Raw genomic sequence first — 12,085 nt, forward strand, 5'->3', positions numbered from 1 at the left:
CATCAAACCGGCAGTAGGAAACAGACTGATAAACGAGAGTAAAAGTTTCCCTGCAACCGGTTCACATTTTGCTAGATGAACGAACGTCTCTCCACAAGCTCATTTCTTAGAGATAATATTGTGTGGAAGCCGTCCATCACCTAGCTTGTTGGGAACACATAGTTTCTTTTCAGTAGCAATCTACTCTCCATACATATATAAGGGAAAGTACTAGCTCCAAATCGGGTTTACAGTGAAATCAGCAGAAACTTCAAACCGGCAGTAGGAAACAGACTGAGAAACCAGAGAAATAGTTTATCCTGCAACCGGTTCCCTTTGTGCTAGATGAACGAACGTCCCTCCACATGCTCAATTCTGAGAGATAATTGTGTGTGAAAGCCGTTCTCCAACTTGCTTGTTGGGAACACAAAGTTTCTTTTCAGATGCAAACTACACTCCATAAATATATATGGGGATGTACAAGCTCCAACTCGTTTTACAATGAAATCTGCAGGAACTTCAAACCGGTACTAGGAAACAGACTGAGAAACTACAGTAAGAGTTTCCCCAGCAAACCGTTCCCTTTGTGCTAGATGAATGAACGTCTCTCCACATGCTCAGTTCTGAGGGATAAGTGTGTGTGAAAGCCGCCTTCAACTAGCTTTTTTGAACACAAAGTTTCTTTTCATTTGCAAACTACACTACGTAATATATATGGGATTACTTGGCTCCAATTCGTTTTTACAGTGATAACTGCAGGATCTTCAAACCGGCACTAGGAAAAACACTGAAACCAGAATGAGAGTTTCTCCTGCAATGCATTCCATTTGTTCTAGATGAAGGAACGTCTCTCCACATGCTCAGTTCTGAGTGATAATTGTGTGTTAAAGCCGTCCTTCTCCTAGCTTGTTGGGAACACATAGTTTCTTTTCAGTTGCTAAATACAATCCATACGTATATAAGTAGAGGTACTAACTCCTACTCGGTTTTACAGTGAAAAATGCAGGAACATCAAACCGGCAGTAGGAAACAGAGTGAGAAACGAGAGTAAATGTTTCTCCTGCAACCGCTTCACTTTGTGCTAGATGAACGAACGTCTCTCCACAAGGTCATTTCTTAGAGATAATATTGTTTGGAAGCCGTCTTCACCTAGCTTGTTGGGAACACATAGTTTCTTTTCAGTAGCAATCTACTCTGCACACATCTATAAGGGAAAGTACTAGCTCCAAAACGGGTTTACAGTGAAATCAGCAGAAACTTGAAACCGGCACTAGGAAACAGACTGAGAAACCAGAGTAAAACTTTCTCCTACAACCCGTTTCCTTTCTGCTAGATGAAGGAACGTCTCTCCACATACTCAGTTCTGAGTGATAATTGTGTATGAAAGCCGTCGTTCACATAGCTTTTTGTGAACACAAAGTTTCTTTTCATTTGCCAACTACACTCCATAAATTTACATGGTTAAGTTCAAGATCCAACAAGTTTTTACTGTGAAAACTGCAGGAAATTCCATCAGGCACTAGGAAACAGACTGAGAAACCAGAGTAAAAGTTTCTCCAGCAAAATTTTCATTTTTGCTAGATGAACGAACGTCACTCCACATGCTCAGTTCTGAGAAATGATTGTGTGTGAAAGCCGTCCTTCACCTAGCTTGTTGGGAACACAAAATTTCTTTTCAGTTGCAAACTACACTCCATAAATATATATGGGGAAATAATAGCTCCAAATCGTTTTTAAAGTGAAAACTGTGTTAACATAATACCGCACTAGTAAACAGACTGAGAAACCAGAAAAATAGTTTCTCCTGCAAACCGTTCTCTTTGTGCAAGATGAATGAACGTCTCTCCACATGCTCAGTTCTGAGAGATAAGTGTGTGTGAAAGCCGACCTTCACCTATCTTGTTGGGAAAACAAAGTTTCTATTCAGTAGCAAATTACACTCCATACATATATATGGGGAGGTTCTAGCTCCAACTTGTTTTTACAGTGAAAACTGCAGGAACTTCAAACTGTCACTACGAAACAGAGTAAGAAACCAGAGTAAATGTTTCCCCTGCCACCCGTGTCATTTGTGATAGATGAACGAACGTCTCTCCACATGCTCATTTCAGAGAGGTAAGTGTGTGTGAAAGTCGTACTTCACCTAGGTTGTTGGGAACACAAAGTTTCTTTTCAGTTGCTAACTACACTCCATAAATATATATGGGGAAGTACTAGCTCCAACTGGGTTTACAATGAAAACTGGAGGAACTTCAACCAACACTAGGAAAGAGACTGAGAATCCAGAGTAAAATTTCTCCTGCAAACCGTTCCCTTTGTGCTAGATGAACGAACGTCTCTCCACATGCTCAGTTCTGAGATATAAGTGAGTGTGAAGACGTATTTCACATATCTTGTTTGGAACACAAAGTTTCTTTTCAGTTGCCAACTACACTGCATACATATATATGGGGAAGTACTATCTCCAACTCGGTATTACAGTGAAAACTGAAGGAACATCCACCGGCACTAGGAAATAGACTGAGAAATGAGAGTAAGAGTTTCCCCTGAAAACCGTCCCCTTTGTGCTAGATGAACGAACGTGTATCCACATGCTCTGTTCTGAGAGATAAGTGTGTGTGAAAGCCGTCCTACACGTATCTTGTGTGGAACACAAAGTTTTTTTTCATTTGCAAACAACACTCCATAAATATATATTGGGAGGTACAAGCCCCAAATCTGTTTTACAATGAAAACTGCAGGAACTTCAAAACGGCACTAGGAAACAGAATGATATACCAGAGTACAAGTTTCCCCTGCCACCCGTTCCCTTTGTGCTAGATAAACGAACATCTCTCCACATGATCTGTTCTGAGAGATATGTGTGTGTGAAAGCCGTACTTCACCTTGCTTCTTGGGAACACAAAGTTCCTTTTCAGTTGCAAACTACACTCCATATATTTATATGGGGAGGTACTGGCTCCAATCTGTTTTACAGTGAAAACTGCAGGATCTACACTGGCACTAGGAAACAGACTGAGAAACCAGAATTGATTTCCCCTGCAAACCGTTCCCTTTGTGCTAGATGAACGAACGTCTCTCCACATGCTTCGTTCTGAGAGATATGTGTGTTAAAGCCATTCTTTACCTAGCTTGTTAGGAACAAAAAGTTACTTTTCATTTGCAAACTACACTCCGTAAATATATATGGGGAGTTACTAGTTCCAATTCGTTTTTACAGTGATAAATGCAGGAACTTCAAACAGGCACTAGGAAAAAGACTGAGAAACCAGAATAAGAGTTTCCCTTCAACTCATTCCATTTGTTCTAGTTGAAGGAACGTCTCTCTACATGCTCAGTTCTGAGTGATAATTGTGTGTTAAAGCCGTCCTTCACCTAGCTTGTTGGGAACACAAAGTTTCTTTTAAGTTGCTAACTAAAATCCATACATATATAAGTAGAGGTACTATCTCCAACTCGGTTTTACAGTGAAAAATGCAGGAACATCAAACCGGCAGTAGGAAACAGACTGATAAACGAGAGTAAAAGTTTCCCTGCAACCGGTTCACTTTTTGCTAGATGAACGAACGTCTCTCCACAAGCTCATTTCTTAGAGATAATATTGTGTGGAAGCCGTCCATCACCTAGCTTGTTGGGAACACATAGTTTCTTTTCAGTAGCAATCTACTCTCCATACATATATAAGGGAAAGTACTAGCTCCAAATCGGGTTTACAGTGAAATCAGCAGAAACTTCAAACCGGCAGTAGGAAACAGACTGAGAAACCAGAGAAATAGTTTACCTGCAACCGGTTCCCTTTGTGCAAGATGAACGAACGTCCCTCCACATGCTCAGTTCTGAGAGATAATTGTGTGTGAAAGCCGTTCTCCAACTTGCTTGTTGGGAACACAAAGTTTCTTTTCAGATGCAAACTACACTCCATAAATATATATGGGGATGTACAAGCTCCAACTCGTTTTACAATGAAATCTGCAGGAACTTCAAACCGGTACTAGGAAACAGACTGAGAAACTAGAGTAAGAGTTTCCCCAGCAAACCGTTCCCTTTGTGCTAGATGAATGAACGTCTCTCCACATGCTCAGTTCTGAGGGATAAGTGTGTGTGAAAGCCGCCTTCAACTAGCTTTTTTGGAACACAAAGTTTCTTTTCATTTGCAAACTACACTACGTAATATATATGGGAATTACTTGGCTCCAATTCGTTTTTACAGTGATAACTGCAGGATTTTCAAACCGGCACTAGGAAAAACACTGAGAAACCAGAATAAGAGTTTCTCCTGCAACGCATTCCATTTGTTCTAGATGAAGGAACGTCTCTCCACATGCTCAGTTCTGAGTGATAATTGTGTGTTAAAGCCGTCCTTCTCCTAGCTTGTTGGGAACACATAGTTTCTTTTCAGTTGCTAAATACAATCCATACGTATATAAGTAGAGGTACTAACTCCTACTCAGTTTTACAGTGAAAAATGCAGGAACATCAAATCGGCAGTAGGAAACAGACTGAGAAACGAGAGTAAAAGTTTCTCCTGCAACCGCTTCACTTTGTGCTAGATGAACGAACGTCTCTCCACAAGCTCATTTCTTAGAGATAATATTGTTTGGAAGCCGTCCTTCACCTAGCTTGTTGGGAACACATAGTTTCTTTTAAGTTGCAAATTACACTCCATACATGTATATGGCGTGGTGTACAAGCTCCAACTCGGTTTTATAGTGAAAACGGCATGAACTTCAAGTCGACACTATGAAAATTACTGAGAAACCAGAGTAATAGTTTCTCCTGCAACCCTTTCCCTTTGTGCTAGATGAACGAACTTGTCTCCACATGCTGTGTTCCGAGTGATAAGTGTGTGTGAAAGCCTTCCTTCACCTAGGTTGTTCGGAACACAAAGTTTCTTTTCAGTTGCAAACAACACTCCATACATATATATGGGGAGGTACTAGCTCCAACTCATTTTTACAGTGAAAACTGCAGGAACTTCAAACCGGCACTAGGAAACACACTGAGAAACCAGAGTAAAAGTTTATCCTGCAACCCATTCCATTTGATTTAGATGAAAGAAATTCTTTCCACATGCTCAGTTCTGAGAGATAAGTGTGTGTGAAAGCCTTCCTTCATCTTGCTTGTTACGAACACATAGTTTCTTTTCACTTGCAAACTAATCTCCATATATATATATGGGGAGGTAATAGCTCCAACTTGATTTTACAGTGAAAACTGCAGGGACTTCAAACCGGCACTAGGAAACACACAGAAACTAGAGTAAAAGTTTCTCCTGTAACCGGTTCAGTTTTTGCTACATGAATGAACGTCTCTCCACATGCTCAGTTCTGAGAGATAATTGTATGTGAAAGCCGTCCTTCACCTTGCTTGTTTAGAACACAAAGTTTCTTTTCAGTTGCAAACTACAATCCATACGTTTATATGGGGAGGTACAATCTCCAACTCGGGTTTGAAAAAATATGCAGGAACTTTAAACCTGCACTAGGGAACAGAATGAGAAACCAGAGTAATATTTTCCCCTACAACCCGTTCCATTTGCTCTAGATGAACGAACGTCTCTCCACATGCTTTCTTCTGAGAGATATGTGGGTGTGAAAGCCATCTTTCACCTAGCTTGTTAGGAACACAAAGTTTCTTTTCATTTGCAAACTACACTCTGTAAATATATATGGGGATTTACTAGCTCCAATTCGTTTTTACAGTGATAAATGCAGGAACTTCAAACAGGCACTAGGAAAAAGTCTGAGAAACCAGAATAAGAGTTTCCCTTCAACTCATTCCATTTGTTCTAGTTGAAGGAACGTCTCTCTACATGCTCAGTTCTGAGTGATAATTGTGTGTTAAAGCCGTCCTTCACCTAGCTTGTTGGGAACACAAAGTTTCTTTTAAGTTGCTAACTAAAATCCATACATATATAAGTAGAGGTACTATCTCCAACTCGGTTTTACAGTGAAAAATGCAGGAACATCAAACCGGCAGTAGGAAACAGACTGATAAACGAGAGTAAAAGTTTCCCTGCAACCGGTTCACTTTTTGCTAGATGAACGAACGTCCCTCCACATGCTCAGTTCTGAGAGATAATTGTGTGTGAAAGCCGTTCTCCAACTTGCTTGTTGGGAACACAAAGTTTCTTTTCAGATGCAAACTACACTCCATAAATATATATGGGGATGTACAAGCTCCAACTCGTTTTACAATGAAATCTGCAGGAACTTCAAACCGGTACTAGGAAACAGACTGAGAAACTAGAGTAAGAATTTCCCCAGCAAACCGTTCCCTTTGTGCTAGATGAATGAACGTCTCTCCACATGCTCAGTTCTGAGGGATAAGTGTGTGTGAAAGCCGCCTTCAACTAGCTTTTTTGAACAGAAAGTTTCTTTTCATTTGGAAACTACACTACGTAATATATATGGGAATTACTTGGCTCCAATTCGTTTTTACAGTGATAACTGCAGGATCTTCAAACCGGCACTAGGAAAAACACTGAAACCAGAATGAGAGTTTCTCCTGCAACGCATTCCATTTGTTCTAGATGAAGGACCGTCTCTCCACATGCTCAGTTCTGAGTGATAATTGTGTGTTAAAGCCGTCCTTCTCCTAGCTTGTTGGGAACACATAGTTTCTTTTCAGTTGCTAAATACAATCCATACGTATATAAGTAGAGGTACTAACTCCTACTCGGTTTTACAGTGAAAAATGCAGGAACATCAAACCGGCAGTAGGAAACAGAGTGAGAAACGAGAGTAAATGTTTCTCCTGCAACCGCTTCACTTTGTGCTAGATGAACGAACGTCTCTCCACAAGGTCATTTCTTAGAGATAATATTGTTTGGAAGCCGTCTTCACCTAGCTTGTTGGGAACACATAGTTTCTTTTCAGTAGCAATCTACTCTGCACACATCTATAAGGGAAAGTACTAGCTCCAAAACGGGTTTACAGTGAAATCAGCAGAAACTTGAAACCGGCACTAGGAAACAGACTGAGAAACCAGAGTAAAACTTTCTCCTACAACCCGTTTCCTTTCTGCTAGATGAAGGAACGTCTCTCCACATACTCAGTTCTGAGTGATAATTGTGTATGAAAGCCGTCGTTCACATAGCTTTTTGTGAACACAAAGTTTCTTTTCATTTGCCAACTACACTCCATAAATTTACATGGTTAAGTTCAAGATCCAACAAGTTTTTACTGTGAAAACTGCAGGAAATTCCATCAGGCACTAGGAAACAGACTGAGAAACCAGAGTAAAAGTTTCTCCAGCAAAATTTTCATTTTTGCTAGATGAACGAACGTCACTCCACATGCTCAGTTCTGAGAAATGATTGTGTGTGAAAGCCGTCCTTCACCTAGCTTGTTGGGAACACAAAATTTCTTTTCAGTTGCAAACTACACTCCATAAATATATATGGGGAAATAATAGCTCCAAATCGTTTTTAAAGTGAAAACTGTGTTAACATAATACCGCACTAGTAAACAGACTGAGAAACCAGAAAAATAGTTTCTCCTGCAAACCGTTCTCTTTGTGCAAGATGAATGAACGTCTCTCCACATGCTCAGTTCTGAGAGATAAGTGTGTGTGAAAGCCGACCTTCACCTATCTTGTTGGGAAAACAAAGTTTCTATTCAGTAGCAAATTACACTCCATACATATATATGGGGAGGTTCTAGCTCCAACTTGTTTTTACAGTGAAAACTGCAGGAACTTCAAACTGTCACTACGAAACAGAGTAAGAAACCAGAGTAAATGTTTCCCCTGCCACCCGTGTCATTTGTGATAGATGAACGAACGTCTCTCCACATGCTCATTTCAGAGAGGTAAGTGTGTGTGAAAGTCGTACTTCACCTAGGTTGTTGGGAACACAAAGTTTCTTTTCAGTTGCTAACTACACTCCATAAATATATATGGGGAAGTACTAGCTCCAACTGGGTTTACAATGAAAACTGGAGGAACTTCAACCAACACTAGGAAAGAGACTGAGAATCCAGAGTAAAATTTCTCCTGCAAACCGTTCCCTTTGTGCTAGATGAACGAACGTCTCTCCACATGCTCAGTTCTGAGATATAAGTGAGTGTGAAGACGTATTTCACATATCTTGTTTGGAACACAAAGTTTCTTTTCAGTTGCCAACTACACTGCATACATATATATGGGGAAGTACTATCTCCAACTCGGTATTACAGTGAAAACTGAAGGAACATCCACCGGCACTAGGAAATAGACTGAGAAATGAGAGTAAGAGTTTCCCCTGAAAACCGTCCCCTTTGTGCTAGATGAACGAACGTGTATCCACATGCTCTGTTCTGAGAGATAAGTGTGTGTGAAAGCCGTCCTACACGTATCTTGTGTGGAACACAGTTTTTTTTCATTTGCAAACAACACTCCATAAATATATATTGGGAGGTACAAGCCCCAAATCTGTTTTACAATGAAAACTGCAGGAACTTCAAAACGGCACTAGGAAACAGAATGATATACCAGAGTACAAGTTTCCCCTGCCACCCGTTCCCTTTGTGCTAGATAAACGAACATCTCTCCACATGATCTGTTCTGAGAGATATGTGTGTGTGAAAGCCGTACTTCACCTTGCTTCTTGGGAACACAAAGTTCCTTTTCAGTTGCAAACTACACTCCATATATTTATATGGGGAGGTACTGGCTCCAAATCTGTTTTACAGTGAAAACTGCAGGATCTACACTGGCACTAGGAAACAGACTGAGAAACCAGAATTGATTTCCCCTGCAAACCGTTCCCTTTGTGCTAGATGAACGAACGTCTCTCCACATGCTTCGTTCTGAGAGATATGTGTGTTAAAGCCATTCTTTACCTAGCTTGTTAGGAACAAAAAGTTACTTTTCATTTGCAAACTACACTCCGTAAATATATATGGGGAGTTACTAGTTCCAATTCGTTTTTACAGTGATAAATGCAGGAATTTCAAACCGGCACTAGGAAAAAGACTGAGAAACAAGTATAAGAGTTTCCCTGCAACTCATTCCATTTGTTCTAGATGAAGGAACGTCTCTCCACATGCTCAGTTCTGAGTGATAATTGTGTGTTAATACCATCCTTCACCTAGCTTGTTGGGAACACAAAGTTTCTTTTAAGTTGCTAACTACAATCCATACATAAATAAGGAGAAGTACTAGCCCCAACTAGGATTTAAAGGGAAAAATGCAGGAACATCAAACCGGCAGTAGGAAACAGAGTGAGAAACGAGAGTAAATGTTTCTCCTGCAACCGCTTCACTTTGTCCTAGATGAACGAACGTCTCTCCACAAGCTCATTTCTTAGAGATAATATTGTGTGGAAGCCTTCATTCACCTAGCTTGTTGGGAACACATAGTTTCTTTTCAGTAGCAATCTATTCTCCATACATATATATGGGGAAGTACTAGCTCCAACTCTGTTTTACATTGAAATCAGCATAAACTTCAAACCGGCACTAGGAAACAGACTGAGAAACCAGAGTAAAAGTTTCTCCTACAACCAGTTTTCTTTCTGCTAGATGAATGAACGTCTCCCTACATGCTCAGTTCTGAGTGATAATTGTGTATGAAAGCCTTCGTTCACATAGCTTTTTGTGAACACAAAGTTTCTTTTCATTTGCAAACTACACTCCATACATTTACATGGGGAGGTTCTAGATCGAACACCTTTTTACTGTGAAAACTGAAGGAAATTCCATCCGGCACGAGGAAACAGACTGAGAAACCAGTGTAAAATTTTCCCCAGCAAACCTTTTCATTTGTGCTAGATGAACGAACGTCACTCCACATGCTCAGTTCTAAGAAATGAGTGTGTGTGAAAGCCGTCCTTCAACGAGCTTGTAGGGAACACAAAAATTATTTTAATTTGCAAACTGCCCCCTATATATATATATGGGTTGTTAGTTGCTCCAACTCGGTAATACACTGAAAATTGCATGAACTTCAAACCGGCACTAGGAAACAGACTGAGAAACTAGAGAAAGAGTTTACCCTGCAACCCGTTCCCTTTGTGCTAGATGAACGAACGTCTCTCCACATGCTCAGTTCTGAGAAATAAGTGTGTGTGAAAGCCGTCCTTCACCTAGCTTGTTGGGAACAAAAAGTTTCTTTTCAGTTGCAAACTACACCCCATACATATATATGGGTAGGTACTAGCTCTAAAACCGTTTTACTGTGATAACAGCAGGAATTTCAAACCGTCAGTAGGAAACAGACTGAGAAACCAGAGTAAGAGTTTCTCCTGCAACCCATTCCCTTTTTGCTAGATTAAAGAACGTCTCTCCACATGCTCAGTTCTGAGAGTTATGTGTGTGTGAAAGCCGTCCTTCACCTAGCTTGTTGGGAACACATAGTATCTTTTAAGTTGCTAATTAAACTCCATACATATATATGGCGTGGTACTTGCTCCAAATCGGTTTTATAGTGAAAACGGCACGAACTCAAGTCGACACTATGAAACATACTGAGAAGCCAGAGTAAAAGTTTCTCCTGCATCCATTTCCATTTGTGCTAGATGAACGAACTTGTCTCCACATGCTGTGTTCCGAGTGATAAGTGTGTGTGAAAGCCTTCCTTCACCTAGCTTGTTCGGAACACAAAGTTTCTTTTCAGTTGCAAACAACACTTCATACATATATATGGGGAGGTACTAGCTTCAACTCATTTTTACAGTGAAAATTGCAGAAACATCAAACCGGCACTAGGAAACACACTGAGAAACCAGAATAAAAGTTTATCCTGCAACCCATTCCCTTTGTTTAGATGAAAGAAATTCTTTCCACATAGTAAGTTCTGAGAGATAAGTGTGTGTGAAAGCCTTCCTTCATCTTGCTTGTTACGAACACATAGTTTCTTTTCAGTTGCAAACTAATCTCCATATGTATATATGGGGAGGAAATAGCTCCAACTAGATTTTACAGTGATAACTGTAGGGACTTGAAACCGGCACTAGGAAACACACAGAAACCAGAGTAAAAGTTTCTCCTGTAACCGGTTCAGTTTAGGCTACATGAATGAACGTCTCTCCACATGCTCAGTTCTGAGAGATAAGTGTGTGTTAAAGCCGTCCTTCACCTAGCTTGTTGGGAACACAAAGTTTCTTTTTAGTTGCTAACTACAATCTATATATATATATGGGGATGTACAAGCTCCAACTCGTTTTAAAATGAAATCTGCAGGAACTTCAAGCCGGTACAAGTAAACAGACTGTGATACCAGAGTAAAAGTTTATCCTGCAACCAGTTCCCTTTGTGCTAGATGAACGAACATCTCTCCACATGCTTAGGTCTGAGAGATATGTGTGTGTGAAAGCCGTTCTTCACCTTGCTTGTTGGGAACACAAAGTTTCTTTTTAGATGCAAACTACACTCCATAAATATATATGGGGATGTACAAGCTCCAACTCGTTTTACAATGAAATCTGCAGGAACTTCAAACCGGTACTAGGAAACAGAATGAGAAACCAGAGTAAGAGTTTCCCCAGCAAACAGTTCCCTTTGTGCTAGATAACGAACGTCACTCCACATACTCAGTTCTGAGGGATAAGTGTGTGTGAAAGCCGACTTCACCTAGCTTTTTTGGAACAAAAAGTTTCTTTTCATTTGCAAACTACACTCCGTTAATATATATGGGAGTTACTAGCTCCAGTTCGTTTTTACAGTGATAGCTGCAGGAACTTCAAACCGGCACTAGGAAAAACACTGAGAAACCAGAATAAGAGTTTCTCCTGCAACGCATTCCATTTGTTCTAGATGAAGGAACATCTCTCCACATGCTCAGTTCTGAGTGATAATTGTGAGTTAAAGCCGTCCTTCTCCTAGCTTGTTGGGAACACATAGTTTCTTTTAAGTTGCTAACTACAATCCACATATATATAAGGAGAGTGACTAACTTCAACTCGGTTTTACAGTGAAAATTTCATGAACTTCAAACCGGCAATAGGAAAAAGACTGAGAAACTAGAGAAAGAGTTTCTCCTGCAACCCGTTCCCTTTGTGCTAGATGAACAAACGTCTCTCCACATGCACAGTTCTGAGAGAAAAATGTGTGTGAAAGCCGTCCTTTAAGAAGCCTGTTTGGAACAGAAATTTTATTTTCAGTTGCAAACAACAATCCATACTTAT

The 12,085-nt window shown here is 40.2% G+C and overlaps 1 long non-coding RNA gene across 2 annotated transcripts in view; it reads left to right on the plus strand.

The window, feature by feature from the left end:
- LOC135322409 (uncharacterized) overlaps window positions 1-12,085 on the plus strand; it is a 53,923-nt gene that overhangs the window by 16,723 nt on the left and 25,115 nt on the right. For both annotated transcript variants that reach the window (XR_010382970.1, XR_010382969.1), the window contains 2 exons: window positions 1,967-2,094; window positions 7,663-7,790. This is a non-coding gene — a long non-coding RNA (uncharacterized LOC135322409). The remainder of the gene's footprint in view (window positions 1-1,966; window positions 2,095-7,662; window positions 7,791-12,085) is intronic.

This window comes from Camelus dromedarius, chromosome 11 (assembly GCF_036321535.1).
Source record: "Camelus dromedarius isolate mCamDro1 chromosome 11, mCamDro1.pat, whole genome shotgun sequence".
In the NCBI taxonomy this organism is placed as follows: Eukaryota; Metazoa; Chordata; class Mammalia; order Artiodactyla; family Camelidae; genus Camelus; species Camelus dromedarius.